This window comes from Callospermophilus lateralis, chromosome 10 (genome assembly GCF_048772815.1).
Source record: "Callospermophilus lateralis isolate mCalLat2 chromosome 10, mCalLat2.hap1, whole genome shotgun sequence".
NCBI classification, from domain to species: Eukaryota; Metazoa; Chordata; class Mammalia; order Rodentia; family Sciuridae; genus Callospermophilus; species Callospermophilus lateralis.
In genome coordinates, this window is record NC_135314.1 from 2,157,636 (window position 1) to 2,173,370 (window position 15,735).

At 60.5% G+C, this 15,735-nt stretch overlaps 1 protein-coding gene across 4 annotated transcripts in view; it reads right to left on the bottom strand.

Annotated features, from left to right (window-relative positions):
* Positions 1 to 15,735, bottom strand: part of Agpat3 (1-acylglycerol-3-phosphate O-acyltransferase 3) — a 72,529-nt gene that overhangs the window by 25,652 nt on the left and 31,142 nt on the right. Inside the window, exon 1 of one of the 4 annotated variants that reach the window (XM_076868772.2) lies at positions 6,133 to 6,267. The exons of 2 other annotated variants lie outside the window; for them this stretch is intronic. The gene's annotated coding sequence lies outside the window, so the exon portion shown is untranslated. Of the gene's footprint in view, positions 1 to 5,913; positions 6,069 to 6,132; positions 6,268 to 15,735 lie in introns of those variants that run through there. One more of the 4 variants, XM_076868774.2, reaches the window with a different exon arrangement.

Sequence of the window (15,735 nt, forward strand, 5' to 3'; positions counted from 1 at the left end):
CATGACAAAGGAGGACGGGGAAACGACTGGCCCCTTCCCTCGGCCTCACCCCTTCCCCGTCCGCCCACCCTCTGCCCATCACTGCCGTGGTCGGAGGCCCTGGGCCAGGAGATGCTGGAGAAGGAGCCCACAGGCAGCACGGCGTGAGGGACAAGGGCAGCAGGGCACTGGGCGCAGCTTCAGGTGTCTCCATCCAAGGCGCAGCATCTGCCTGCAGGGCCAGGTCTAGGGACCTGAGAGGTGCCACCAACTGGGTGCAGGAGTCAGTCGGCTCCCCATGGTAGGCCCCCATGCCCTCGGCCCCTGCCTCTCACGGCCACAGATGTCACCAGGGGCTTCCTGGCACAGCTCGTCTTTGTGCCAGGTGACCAAGGCCCAGGGGATGTGGGGGTGGGACACCGTGGCAGCCAAGCAGAGGACAGAAGCCCAGCAGCGGAGACGGCGCCCCTGGGAGGCTGTGCAGCGCAGGGGGTCACAGATCTGGTGACCATCACTAGAGAGGTCACAATGCGAGCTGTGGCCCACCCGAGCCTCTCCCCAGGGTGCGGCCTGTTCACGAGTCACTCAGCCAGTCTGGAAATCAAGGGCACTTACAAAGTATGAGCACATGGGGTAGAGAGAGAAGATGGGAGGGGAGGGGAGGGGAGGGGGATAGTAGAGGATAGGAAAGGTAGCAGAACACAACAGTTACTAATAGGGCATTATGTAAAAATGTGGATGTGTAACCGATGTGATTCTGCAATCTGTATTGGGGGTAAAAATGGGAGTTCATAATCCACTTGAATCTAATATATGTAATACGAGATGTCAAGAGCTTTGTAATATTTTGAACAACCAATAAAAAAAAAAAAAAAAAAAAGATCTTTGTGCCAACCTCAATGACATAGGAGAAATTGTCAGGAAATGTTAATAACCCTTCTGCCACCTTAATTTCTCTTTCTATCTCTTTCAATCCTTAAACACCTTGTAAAATTCCCCTGTATTAAATGTCCTCTGTTTAAAAAAAAAAACAAAAACAAAAACAAAGTATGAGCACAACTAGAAGGCTAGACGAAACAAACCCAATCTGACTGTGAGGTCTGAAGGTCGACTCAGTCCGGGGTGACGCCCACGGGAACACCTTGTCTTCCACAAGCCTGGGATAGCAGATGTGCGCGTTGGCCCACCCACCTGCCACACCTGGAACTGGCAGGAGGTCTGGGCCTGGACGGGGAGGGAAATCGCCACTCGCAGAGGGCAGACAGGGCACCCCCGAGGCCAGGGGTCTGCTTCACCAAGTGCCGTGTACACAGGAGACCCCGGGGAGCTGAGAGAGAGGGACACCCTACGGGGAGCTGGAGGCCACCCAAGGGGTCTCAGGGACCCAGAGGAGAAGCTCCCTCCCCCCTCAGCAGTTCTCGGTCGCTGACAGCTCTGTACCATGTGGTCATCTGGGCCTTGGCTGCTGGAACCTCTGCTCCACCCCATCAGACCCCACGTGGTCATCTGGGTCCTATGTGGTCACTCAGGGCCCGAGCTGCTGGCAGCTCTTCCCACGTGGTCACTTGAGGTCCTGGTTGGAAGCTCTGCCATCTCCAACACGTGGCTTCCAGCTTGTCCTGCACATTGCCTTCTGGGCAGGCAGAAAGGGGAAGCTGTGGGTCCAGGCAGAGGAGGACACAGGAGAGGGCCTGTGACCCAGCATCAGGGCAGGTGAAGGAGGAGCTCTCTGCATGCTGACGGACGGACATGAGAGCAGACAGAACGGCACCCTGTGCCCAGGCCACATGCCCCTCCCCACAGCTGCCCGGGTCCAGCCACGCCCCTGCTCCCTGAGACGTGGGGCCCACTCCCGTCCTGGAACCTGGACGGCTCAGGGCTCATCCCACAGCAGTGCTGTGGGAGTGGCATCCTGTGACTTCCAGCTGGCCTCCCGACCCACAGCCTCCTTTCTGCCCCTGGCCTTCAAAGGAGGGTGAGCCCACAGGGGTGGCCGCAGGCGCAGAGACGGACCACCCTACTGAGGTCCCCAGACCAGGCCGGCTGCCAGCAGGCAGATGACCTCAGGAGACCACAAAACCCACCCAGCTGAGCCCCATCCCCGTCCAACTGCAGCCCCTGAAGAAGGGTCTCCGGTCGCCACACTCTGAGGTCAGACTGACGCAGACAAGACCAAGGCGCCACACACGGATAAAGCTGGAGCCTCCTCAGAACACCCCAAGGTCCCCGAGCTGGACCAGCCAACGCCACATGTGAACAACCCACCATGAAAGGGGCCGAGCCCACGGAGCCCACTGACTACACCCCTCGAGTCGCCCGCGTCCCAGGGGCCAGCCACCAGGCAGGTGTCCTGTGTCCTTCACATGAAAAGTGGCTGACCGCGGCCACTGGGCACCAAGCACACAGGCCGAGAGCAGCAACAGCTCACCCGTGCCTTCTCTGAGCCTCGGGCTTTGCATTTGTTGGATTTGGATATCGCTAAAGCCAAAAAACTGCAAAACTGACTGAAATCATTACTGGGTTCTGGGAAACTTTTAGCAGCACTTATTTTCCCCACCAAGGGACAGAAAGGTGCAATCCAATCACATTCCTAAACTGCCCTCCAGCCCTCGACAGAACTCTGCTCTCATGGTGACCAGTCGCTGTGGCTCGCCGCTCCGAGCTGCCTGCTGCTGGGGACAAATCCACCAGGACCCTCCCACCCCTGGGTTCTGCGAGTTGAGCCCCAGCCCCGAGCTGAGCCAGGAAGGTGACCCATCCACTCCTGGAAGAGCTGACCTAGGGCAGGTAGGGCCAGGTCAGGCCAGGGAGATGGCGGCAGGGCCTGCAGGGCCTTGGGGGGGCTTTCGCTCTCTGAGGGAAAGCAGCCACCCCCCTGGCCCCGCCCTCAGAGTCCCTTCCTTCCTGAGGGGGGCGGGGGCCTCCCAGGGGTCTGAAGCACATAGGAGCCGAAGTTGCAGGTGGATGACCAGGTCCTGGGCACTGCTGGGCAGCTGAGGTCGTGCCGGTGGCCGGCCGGGCACACACTACGGTGAGTGGCCCGGGTGGTGCTGTGCACACCTGCGCCTGCCGTACATACACTGGGGCCAAGCTGCAGCGAGGCTTCATCCACCTGTCATCAGAGCTGACTTGACCAGTCTCCTGGAAGAGCAAGGTCATGGGAGGGCCTGGGTAGCACTTGAACCCAAAACTCCGAGAGTTAAATCCAGGGCAGGGCCATGGATAGCAGTGCCCAGGGCGAGAAAGGAGTGGCTTTGCACCCAGTGAAGAGGAAGCCCTGTGGCTCCAGGCTCACTGGGGACACTGGGCACTGTTCCAGCAGGCAGGGTCAAGCAAGTCCAGCCTGGCTGCCCGGCAGATGGGCAAGAGCCACACAGCAGCCTAAAAGGAGCCACACCAGTGGCCTGGCTCCATTCTGACCCCTCCCTAAAGTGGGTTGCTAAAGCAGCCCAGAGGCCCCAGGGAGGCAAGAAGCGGGCAGGGAGCTCCACCAGGTCCCTCGGGTGGGTGGGGCCACAGACCGAGCAGGTCGAGGGTTGATCCCGAGGTGTGGGGGCCACTGGCCATCTCCACTCTATAAACCCCGGCAGGAGAGCACAGGGGGATGGGACTGTGCAGGGACAGTGGACAGGGTTTATAGGGTACAAGGACTGTGTCCTGGTGCCACCAAGCAAGAGGGTAGCTGGTGAAGAACCCCCACGCCACCCCACTTCCCCCAATCCTCCAAGCTCCAAACTCTTCAGTGGCCTCCACAGTGTCTTGCTGGTTCCCAGGCCTGAGTGGAGGGGGTGCTGGGGTGGGCAGAGGGCTGTGCACAGCTCCAGGGCCTGGTGACTGCACAACGGGTCTGTGGCCAGCCTCTGGGTCTGTGGCCAGCCTCTGGGCCTGTGGGCATGGCAGCCTGCTCACACAGGTGCCGCCAAGTGCAGCAGAAGAGTGCTCTGTGGCAGGGCAGTCGCGGTGCTGCACGCCCATGTCTATGCACACGACACGTGCATGCAACATGTGCCCCTGCAAGATGCCCGCGTGCACACCCACACACCTACCGGGTGTGCACACGTGAGATGGTCACAGCCAGCTGACTTGGACATGGTATTCTTGCAGGGAACTGGGCTATGGTAGCGAGAGTCCACCCTCAGGCCTGCAGCAGTGCCCGTTGCAGATTGCTGCCTCAGGCTCATCACGCAGGCGCATATGTTTCTCAGGCATGGTCCTCTTCCATGCCTACAAGGCCACACGGCGGATGGAGTGCAGGTCCCCTGGGACACGGACAGCTTGGCACTCCCCGTCAGGGCAGAGGTAAGGCTGATGAACCGCAAGTCCACAGCATTTCCTCGTCCCCTCGGAGGTCAGAAGTGGCAGGGCAGGGGGCTGGGCTGCAGCTCAGTGGCAGAGCGCTTGCCTAGCACTTGTGAGGCACTGAGTTCGGTCCTCGGCACCACGTACAAACAAATGAACAAAATAAAGGTACTGTGTCGTGTCCAACCAACAAAAACATACTTTAAAAACAGAAGTGGCAGGGCAGAACCCCACCACGTGGGGAGAGGAATGGACGCGGCCCTGGGTGGTCTTGGGGAAGAGGGTGCAGCCATCTTGATGCTCCTCCACCAGGCCCCAGGCCCTGCCCCAGGTGCTCGCAGGACGGTGAGAGGGTCCTAAGGGCGGCCCTAGGCGCCTGGGAGGGCAGGCACAACAGGTCCTCAGACAAGAGCAGCAGCCTCAGGAGGGACACAGCCCTTTACAGAGACAGAAATGCCATCACCACATTCACCCTGAACAGGCATCATGACCCACAGCTTTAAAATGAATTGAACTAGGTGGGTTTCCGGATGGCCCTCTGCCGCCTCTGGATGCCCCTCAAGAGCAAGGGACACGGCTGCGGGAGCCCCTGTGGTAGCGACTGGGGAAGGCCAGGTTTCCACTGGAGTTACCTGTCTGGACATAAGTTCAGAAAGATCTCAGCTACAAAAATGCTCTACCTATAGACGTCTCCAAACACCTGACCACGTCTGCAACGCGTAAGGCTCCATGTGCAGTGTGGCCACACCTGCGACCCCAGCAACTCGGGCGGCTGAGGCAAGATGGTCACAAGTTTGAGGCCAGCCTCAGCAACTTAGCAAGACCCTCAGCAACTTAGTGAGACTCTATGTCAAAATAAGAAATCAACAGCGAGGGCTGGGGATGTGGCTCAGGGGAGAAGCACTCCGGGCTCCATCCCCAGCACCAGAAACCAGAATGCAATGTTAAGGGGAAGCGTGGCGGAGGCTGTGCCCCGAGACGCAGTGCCAGGGCCTCTTCTTTGGGGTTGTTGAGAAGGTGTGTGGTGTTCTGGGGTCTCCCCAGTGCGACCAGCTGCTTTCCCACTCCCTCCTGCCACCTTTGTCCCACACTAGGGACCAGGAAGAGCTGTGCTGATGCAGAGCTCCCACCCTGCACCCCATCCCAGGTGCACCGACCCCCTCCTGGCACCGTGGACGTGGAGCTCTGGGTGGGAGTTGTGAGGCCAACAGGAGAGAGGGATCATGGCTCTCCTGCTGCGGTCCCCAGGGGAAGGGCTCCACCTTTGGTGCAGATGGACACTGTGGGAGGTCACCTATGCCTGCCACACAGTGCCAAACCATCGCTCTGCTCCCCTTGCCCACGTGAGCTTCTCCAGGGAAAGCGACCATCTCCAGGTCTGCAGAGCCCTGTGGACCCCGCTGCAACCCTCTCCCCGACACGGGGCTGGTCTAGAAGCAGCCCGGCACCTGCGTCCCTCGCCCTCTCCTTCAACAGACTGGCCCGTGTTCTCCTCTCTCTGGCTCCCCCCGAAGTCCCAAGAGTTCAAACTAAACTGAAGTTCTGTCCACAACTCCCACTGGTAATTCCACCCACAGAGGCCAGGGCTGAGGTCCCCACGGAGAGGTGCCCCCCGCCCCTGACCGTGCCACCTGCCTTGGCTGCCAGGAAAGGCACATCTCTTGGAGCTGGGGAATGCGCCCGACTCTCTGTGCTCTGGGGACCTTCCTGTCTCCAACTCTGCGCTGCTCCAGGCCCCAGAGCCAGGCCCCTAGAGCTGCCCAGGCCCTGGCCCACGCTGTTCCCTCCTGGTGTGCTGCTGCCTGCCCTCCCCAGTGTGGCAGGGACGCTGGGCTGCGGCCACAGACTCCGTACCTGTCCTTTATCTTCCTCGTCTCCTTTAGCTCTGGGTGCCTGACCACCAGGGCACCCGGCTGGAGGAACTTGTGGCCTCCTGCCCAAGAGCAGCACAACAGGACTCAGCCAGCAGGACACAAGGACAGCCCAGGGACCACTCGGCTGCGTCCCATGAAAACAGCCACGCTGCCAAGTGGGTGACCTATCAGGCCAGCCATGGGGCCATTCCTTCCCACTTGGCCAGGGCGGGACAAGGCTGTAGAGGCCTGTGATGGGGACCTGGCACACAGCAAGGAGCTCTGGGACACCGGCCCGACCCTGGGGACCCAGAAGCTTGCGGTGCCCCTGTGGCTCCTGAGGGTGCAGCCTCAAGCAACCCCCTGGCAGCACCGTGCCCCGCCTCCAGGGGAAGAAGTCGGAGGACGCAGAAGGGCCCACGCCCGCCACCGCAGCCCCCCGCAGCCCCCACTCCTGACTCTGTGAACCTCGTTCTCCTGACCTTGCCAAGTCCCCTGCCCCTCTGCCAAATGTAGAGACCACCTCCTGTCTCTGAGCCAACTGGGCGGCCCTGGGCAGCCGGCCTCACCCAGCTGCTGGGCAGGAGGACGGCCAGCCCAGCACAGGCACAGCAGGGCTGGCTCCATGAGGGACCGGGCCCCCAGAAAAGTGGGAAGTCGGGAGCGGGAGGGGCAGAGCTTGCGGCGCTGGTGCAGGACAGAGCTGCGGTGACATGGGACAGGGGAACCTGGCTCCACTGCAGAGGGCTGGGGGCTGCGAGAGTGACCTGCTGCCACCTGGGGAGGAAGACAGCGTCCACCTTCCCAGTCCCCGCTGAGGCAGAGGTCAGGGCGCAGAGCCCAGGACTGGCCCCTGGCAAAGGCTAGTTCCGAATCGGAGGGGGGGCAGGAGGCGGGCGGCCACTCACCGCCCCCAGGGCCCGCCTCACGTGCAGACCACCAAGCCTGGCTGGGGAGAGGCCCTGATTCACATGCTGGGTGGGCAGCCCCCAGGAAGGACACCAAATCCCATACCTCACCCCCGGCAGCGTGACCACCCGTCACCGGCGTCACCTGACTCAGCGCAGGAGCGCCACATGGTGAGCCTCGAGAGCCCCTCCGGGGACACCCACAGACCACAGCAGCTGCCGCAACCATCTCCCCAGTGCGCAGCGGACAGTGACCACGTGGGGGCTGGTGCCCCTGCTGCAGTCCCCTTCCTATCCTGTGAGGGGACAGGTCAAGGCCACTCTCGGGAACAGGGCTGTCAGACTCAGGATCTTCCTGACATCAGGTCCAGCAGCCAACTTGGGCTCAAGCTCTCTGTCCCCACAAAGCCCAGCCGCCCGGGAGGCCCTTCAGGCCACTGGAGGACAGAGGCCCACGAGCCCAGGCTCCGAAGCTCCCAGCACACCACAGACAGCTGCTGGCCAGCACCAGCTGACCCTGAAGCGGCCTCAGGTGCCCTCGACTCTTCAAACAACCTACCTCGGGAAGACCAGGCTCCAGAGAAAGGGCTGAGCCACCTGGGTGTCTCCCTGCCGTCCCCGGGCTCCGAGGCAAGTGCCCGCCAGCCCCCAGCCCAGGGAAGGCAGCCTGAGGAGACCGGGGCTGGGATTCCAGGCGGCCGTGGCAGTCGGGGTGCCCAGGAGAGGGAGGCCGGGAACCCACAGCACGACCTCCAGCCACACGTGGCCGCCGAGAGCCAGCCGCGGGAGTCACTGACACACAGACACCTCTCCCTGTGCTGGGCGGGAAAGGCACATTCCATTACAAGATACTGTCCCCAGCAAGACCGAAGGGGGTCTCCTGACGATGGCCTCGGGCAGCAGCAGGTTAGGGCACACTTCTGCTCTTCTCGTTTTTGTCATGAAATGGGCGTCACTTATATGATTATAAATGTCATCAGAATCCTTGAAGTCCACAGCGCCCAAAGCCATTTACGGCAGACAGAGGTGGAAATGTTTGATAGCACCTGCTCGCGCCCTCTCAGAACTGGGCACAGAACCCAGGGTCTCGAGCTACACCTGGGCTACACCCCAGCCCACCGACACTCTGGAGGTCACTGTATCTGCCCCGTCCCAGATCAGCAGAGCTGCCCACAGAGCCCCAGCGCCGTGCAGCCCTGAGTGTGCGCCGGGTGCCAGGGAGGTGGCCTGGCTCTTGTCTACGCACTCCAGTTAACAGGCCGATGTCTGAACCAAGGTAACGATCCGTCTGTGTCTGGAAGAACACGTCCACACCGACGCCTGTGCTCAGGATCGATGTGCAGAGGCCCGGAGATGGGCTTCCCACTGCCCGCAGCAGCCACGTCACCAGCACTTCAGAGACACCAGTACCAAGGGGGAGACCCCACGGGTTTTCTCAGGACTCTGACATTAGAGCAACCAGTATCTGAGCACATCCCCAAATCTGGCTGGTTTATAAACTGTGTAGAATTTGGACCTGGGACAAATAAAAATGTGATCTCATAATGTTTCTGCTGCTTTTCCCTAGACCTTTTCTTCCCACAAAAATCTGGCTGAAATAAACTCCAGCAGCAGCAAGGATGGTCTGGGCTTTTAGACTCTCCATTGCTTTGCTTCGACCAGCCCCACTTCTGAAATAGGCTCCTTTATTCCATTCTCCTCACTGAATTCACTTTGAACACCCTTTGTTTCCTATCAGGACCACAAAGAACGCAAAGTATGGAGATAAAAATTATGGAGTCTCAAAAAACACCCAAAGTTCCAGAAAATTTAACTCCATTCATCTTTTGTGAAAAAAGATGATGTACTTGAGGATGTGGTCCAGCAAAACAAGAAAGAATCAAATGAAGAGGAAGGCATGGGATTCAAGAAAAAGAATGAATAACCAATTCTGCCATGAAAAGAGACTCCAGGAAGACAGTTGTATGGACAGCCTGGAGAGAATCCGGTCAGATTAACACGAAGTCAGAGAAACACTGTCAAAAAATGAATTTGTTGAAGAAAAAAGAGGAAGCTGATTAAGGGACTTGGAGTTTTGGGTATTGAAAGTGAGTATGTTTCTTTTCTCAAAAATGAAGAGTCAAGAAATTAAGATTTTCAAGTAATAAAAAGTGCTTGGTAATCACAGTCTCCTGGGGTAGGACTTCCACATCTGCCTCACCAGGTGCTCAGGCCCCGCCTCCTTCAAGCAGCACGGACTTGACGGCTTGGGATCACGTGGCCTTCCCTGTGGCTTCTGCAGTAACTAAGTTTAAAATGAATGCGATGCTGTTGTGGGTTTTTGATATTTTAGATCAACCCTTGGAAGCGGCTGGCAGAACCTGGTTATAATACCAAACAGAATACAGTTGCCACCACCCAAGTTACTTCACACAGCGGAGGCCAGGAGGTTCTTGTCTAAAGTCGATGTAACAAAAAAGCCAAAGTTTAAGAACATAAGAATTTTAAAGGAACCCAGAAAACATCTAAGAATGACTCCATGACCAGAATCCTTGAGGTGGCAGGTGCATAAATCAAACAGACGCCCGACCGTGTGTGAGGGGTCACTAGCACTGTTTACACAGGCGAGGGTTCATCTCTTAGTCACTGAAAACTTAGAAATCCAGGACAGCTCCTGCACGGGGCAGATGCTCAGCAAATATCTGTGAGGACTGAGTTAAACCAACAAATCACATGACAGCGACACCCACCCACTCCCAAAGCTGAGGCCAGGAGTGGGGGCCAGAGCCCCTCCACTCTGCAGCTGGCTGGCTCGCAACCAGGGCAGCCACTAGCTGCAACGATAAAATGTCAAAACACCTTGACACAAAGTCAATGCGGATCAAGAACCTGTGTCCCATGTGACGATGACAAACAGCTCCTTTTGCAACTTGGTAAAGAATGATCTAGAGAAGGTCACTTCTCAGTGTCCCAGGCCCCGCAGGCCCCGCACACCTGCTGCAGTCTGTTCCACCTGGCACCAGGAGCAGGTGTCCACTGAGAGCCCGGCCAGGGTGCTTGAGCCAGGGTTTCTGACCCATTTCTGTCTCAGCACATGATGGGACCATTTGAATGCCAGTCTCTCACCTGAAGGTTAAAATAACAAGCTGCCTCTGCCACCAGTGCCACTAGGTGACTGTAAGGACTAACGGGAGCAAGGGCTCCACGTTTCTGCGACACGCAAAGGCATAGCCAGTCCCCCACCCCAGTGACAGGCTTACATCTGAAAGATCCCTTAAGCCAATTATGGAGGTGGCTCAGGTTCTAGCCAGAAACAAAGGTGCTATTTTCCCAACAAATAATAAGTCATTGATCATTTTTGGCATTTGCAAAACTGCATGACTGAGCCCTAATCCCAAGAAATGACTTACTACAAGAGGGTCTCACTGAAACTGAGGACAGGCAACCCCATTCTCCCCATCCTGAAGACAAAAGTCAACGCAGCAAGTAGGTTTAGCACAAAGGTCAATGGCACAAGCCTGATGCCAGAGTTCTCCCTGGTTTGTCCCTAGAGAGTGACCAGCATGCTCTGGACCCCACTTGCCACTCCCACCCAGGGTCAGGTGCCCTTGGTCAGCCCAGCAGCAGGGCCTGGCGTGGACCTACGGGGCAGTGGGTTCCACATCTGCCACTGATGGACTTAAAGCACCGTGATCCCCTGCTCACCACGCACTTCACGAGAGCCTCGGTGAGCGCAGGTCCGACCACAGGCACTGACCACTTTAATGCAGCAGCAGGACCTCAGGAGACGGCAGGTGTGTAGCTAGGCCTCTGGGCACTTCTTCCCCATCACAGGTGGGGCCTGGGGATCTTGCACCCAAATCTGAGGCAGAGAGCACTGAGGAAAACGTGGTCCACCCGAGGCCAGGCCAGGGCAGAAGGGCTGTGGAGGGGGACCCACGAGGGGCTCTGGCAGTGAGGTCCTTGCTATCACCCCTGAGGGGCTGGGCACTGTGGCGGATGTCCACCATCCCGCCCCCTACCGGCAGGAGGAGGAGCCTGCTGCGGGAGACCCGGCCTCAACAAGTGAGCCAAGGGCAGCCCCTCCCCTGCTGCCTTGTGGGGCGGGACACCTGAGCTGCTGTGACCACCCTGGCACCCTGGTCACAGGGAGTGGGGCTCGCAGGCGTCCTGTGGGGGCCAGGTGCCCCCTGCAGCAGCACCCAGGGCGTGCGCCCTTCTGCTTGGCCTACTGCCAGGTTCCCACACGTGGCGGTCCCTCCTGGGACAGGAAGCCCTCCCCACGCCTCACAGCTCCACAGCAGAGGGAGCCCCGGGCTCTGGGCAGGGAGCAGGCCAGCATGGCGTCTCAGCTGGTGACGGCCCAGCCAGGGAACCCTGAGCTGGTGCTGGCAGAGAAGGCCACCGTGTGGCCTGGGACAAGGGCAGCGGAAAGCTCAGCAGTGACCAGGAGGAGTCTGTGGGGGCAGGGAATGCCTGAGCCCGGGGAAGAGCGGGCTCTGGAGGACCTGGCTAGAGCTGCCGCCCCCAGGCCGACCCCAGCAGCCTCAGAGCCTCCTTCAAGCTGGCCCACCAGGTGGGCAGAGCCGAGCCTGGCAGGCCGATGCGCATCAAGGGAGGGAACATCACACGTCGGGCGGACGAGAGCCGGGTGCACTGCCACGGGAGGTGAGAGCCCAGCTCCGACCACTCCCCTGGGCCAGACCAGCCCGACTGCACGAGATACTTCACTCACATCCTGAGCTGGGGCACGTGACCGGGCCTCCTGTGTCTGACCACACACCTGCCAGAGCCCAGACCACCCTGGCCCTCCCCAGGTGCCATGAGGCAGGTGAGCCCTGGCCACCACACTCCACCCGCCCAGCTGCTGGGGATAGTCACCAAGTGTCCTGATGCTTGTGACAGAGTGGCCTCCTCCTGGGGTTGGGATCCTCAGCAGCCACCATCCTGCCTCACTCGCCCTGCGGCTCAAGTCCTTGAAGAGGGGACAAACCCCTCTCCCTGGCGGCCCAGGCTCTTAACTCCATCTCCGCACGGCCCTGTCCGGCTTCCCCTCGGCCAGCACTGCCAGCCCCTGATGACAGTGGTCCTGAGTCCCCGTGGCCCTCGGCACACAGCGCAGGCCTCTCGGCCCCACCTTGCTGGCAGAGAACAGAGGCCCAGGTGCCAACGTCCCATCTGAGCGCAGCCTGGCGGTCTGCCAGGAAGAGCGCGAGCCTCTGTAAAAGGGCTCCTTGGTCCAAGGGTCACTGGGAGGGGAACCACCCACTTGCTGCTCACTCACAGGCCACTGAGTGCACCCTGCAGGACACAGAGACCTTCGACGGCGAGAGCAGGCAGAGGTCACAGCTGAGTCTGCAGGTGGACACTTGTCCTCCTGGGGAAGGCGGCCAGCACTTAGGACCCACAGGACCCAGTGACACCTCTGTGCCATTTTCAGGGACATCCCGAAGAGCGACGCCTTTGCTGAAAAGGGGACAGTCCTGTAGGCCCTGTGTGGGGCCGGATGCACGCTGCCACCTGGGCCCCCTTCCCTGGCCCTGAGACCCCGGCCACAGCAGGGACCTGTGAGGGGGGAGTGAAGCTCCAGTGGTGGGCAGAGGGAGGCCACCAGGCCTCGCTTACCAGTAGAGATAGTAGGCCAGGGCCACGGCCAGCAGCCCAGCGCAGACCCCCGAGAAGAGGCAGGTTGAGGACCCGGCCAGCATCCTGCAGCCTCCTGGGCTTCTCTCAAAGGGAGGAGGGAGCCTGGCGGGTGAGTAGGTGTCAGCCTCGGGCCAGAAGGTGAGGGATGCGATCCAAGATGTGCGCTGTGACCAGGCCCGTGCCACGTCTGGCGGGCACCAGAGCTGCCCAGAGCCTGTGCTCAGCAGGAGGAGGGAGCCGGGTGCTCAGAGCCACCCTCCTGGGGAGAGGGACTCTGGGGCTGAGCAGTCCAGCAGTGACCTGGCAGTCACAGAGACTCCCGCAGGGACAGCAGGATGTGCTGCAGCAGGACACGGCACTGGCCTTTCCTCCACCCGCTGCCGTCAAGCCCACTAATCCAGTAAGCAGCTTTCACCAGAGCCACAGTCAACAGGAGAGTCGCAGGTCACTGGGCCCCGCCCAGCAGTGACCCCTGTGGCTGGGGACCCAAGAGCACCATGTGCTCCTACCCCATCTGCCAGGGCTGAGGAAACCCCCAAGTGACCCTGAGCACAGGACAGGGTCCACAGAGGCCACGCCCAGCTCTAAGGCTGTTCCCCAGGACACCTGTCCCAGGCTCCAGGCAGGGGCTCTGTGTGGACTCCCCGGATTCACAGCTGGTGGCCTGGCTGGCGAGTGGCGGGTGCCGGAGGTCTGACCCTGCAGCTCCAGCCTGAAGCCGACTCTGAAAGGAAGGTGCCCCAGGCAGAGCCAGGAGGCCGGGCTGGGAGAGGGACGAGACCCAGGCAAGAACCCGCCTGGAAGACAGCAGTGCCCAGCATGGCTTTTCTTGCTGGGGAACAGCCACATGGGGAGGGCAGGGAGGCTCCCCTCTGTGTCCTCCTCAGCCCCAGACACAGCGGAACTGCCAAATGGTACTGGACACCAGGACTCCAGGCCTGGAGTGGCCCCACACTGGGGCCGGACAGCAGCCCACACCACCACACAGGGCCTCTGGCAGGGCCTGACACTTCACTCCCATCTGGAGGCTGCTGGCCTTCCTCCCTGGTGATGGGGCTGGGGACAATGTGACCTGGGCCTCAGGAGGCATCCGGCCCCACTGAGCCTTCAGGAGGCTCGGCCCAGGCCAACATCTTGACCCCACCTGACTCCATGGAAGCCCAAACTGTCTGCTGAGCCGCTCCATCCCCAGACTGTGTGAGGCACTGGACGCCTGTCACTTGGGTGGCGTGAGACACTTGGGGAGCCTCCTGCACAGTGGCCGTGGCAAACGCGGAGCAGCTTCTGTGGGCCCGTCTGGCCCTCTGACCATGCTTCAGAACTGCTCCGATGCAAGGTGGCCATCGACAGATTCCGGCATCCCCCTTCCAAAGAGCACTGCTGCCAACCTAGCTCCCCGGGGACACCGAGGGGCAAGACCAAGGTCCACTGGGCCATGTTGCAAGTCCCAGGTGTGCAGCAGAGCCCAGCTCACAGGGCCCCAGGAACGCCATTCCTGCCCCCAGCTCGGCAAGCGTGACCGGTAGCCCATGCCACAAGGGCCTCCTACTTTCCTCCTGCTAGTAAGACCTGGCCGGAGTGTGGCAAGGATCGTGGAAAAGGCAGGTGGGCGCCCAAGTTGAGCCGTGGCTGGTCCTAGCTGGCTGCAGCAATGCCCAGGGTGGCTCAGAGGCTGCTGTGCTCTGCCCCTGATGCACACGCCCCGTCCCAGGGACCCTGGACCACGGCCGCCAAGGGCCACCTTCTAAGGGGCCCCTCTCCTCAAGGCAGGGTCCCTTAGGGTTCTAGCTGACAGCGCAAGTAGGGGCCTGAGAAGCCGGGGCCCACGTGGCTGGCAGCAGGAGCGTCCGTCGGACTCAGGTGCAGGGCAGGGATGCTTTTACTACAAAGCAGAAGTGAACAGTACAGAGAGCACAAAAGATGAGAATGTGCTTTTAAAACGAGATCAAAGACAGCTACTGGGAACAGGTATCCCGGGGAAGCTTGTGCACTTCATCCAGACTTTAATGCACCCCAGGGAGGAGAGGTGGGCAAACAGTGGGCAGGCAGGGACGCTCTTCTGCCCCCGGGGCCACCACCAGCAGAGCTGGTGCTGGGATGAAGCTCAGACACCCGGCCTGTGCCACAACCTCCAGAAGACTGAGCAGAGGATGGCTTCTGATGCCCTCAGGGCCCACGAACCTCGGCCATGTCTGCAGGATCTATCACAGAGCACTAGGGCCAGGAGCCATCACGGAACACCAGGACCAGGGGCCATCACGGAGCACCAGGGCCAGGGGCCATCACGGAGCACCAGGGCCAGGGGCCATCACGGAGCACCAGGGCCATGCATGGCAAAGCGGAGACCTGCAAGGGCACAAGGAGCTCATGGGCCTCCAGGTGTGACACCTTCTGGGATGCTCAGGCTCCCACTGGAGACCCCTCTGCCAGAGACTTCCCAGTGCATCAGGAGGCAACCAGGGCCTCCAGCTGTCCAACCCACCGGCTTTGTCCAAGGCCATTTGCTGGGAGAGGATGTGAGGACAGCAAGGGTGAGATTCCACCGCTGGACACTTTCTTCCAGGGGTGCTGCTCCTTCGGCCCCCTGAAGGCCCCCGAGAGATAGCTTCAGATGCACCCACGGGGAAATGCACACCCCAGGTGGAAAACCATGCCCGAGGCTTCTCCAGCAGGTCAGGAAACCATCGGGGAGACCATCCGTCATGATCCAGCCACCTAGTTCCCGCGGGGCACGGGATCACCCTGAGCATCCTGGTGCTGGCTAAGGCTAATCCCCAGGTGGTCAGGCCGCTGACCGAGGGGCCTGGCTCCGGCAGAGCCATGAGCAATCTCCCGGGGGAGGCTCCTGCCCCTGCAGAGAGCTGCAGCAGCACAGGTCAGCCTCACGGCCACACCCGCCCCTCATGAGCACAGGCCAGCCAGGCCTGGAGTGGAAGGACCCTCCACAGTGCTGGTGGGAATGCGAACAGACACAGCCACTGTGGAAAACAGGTGGCTCTAAAGAGTCCGGAACCACACCTACTAGGCCCAGCACCACCTCTGGGCACCACCTCTGGGCACCTCCACGGGAA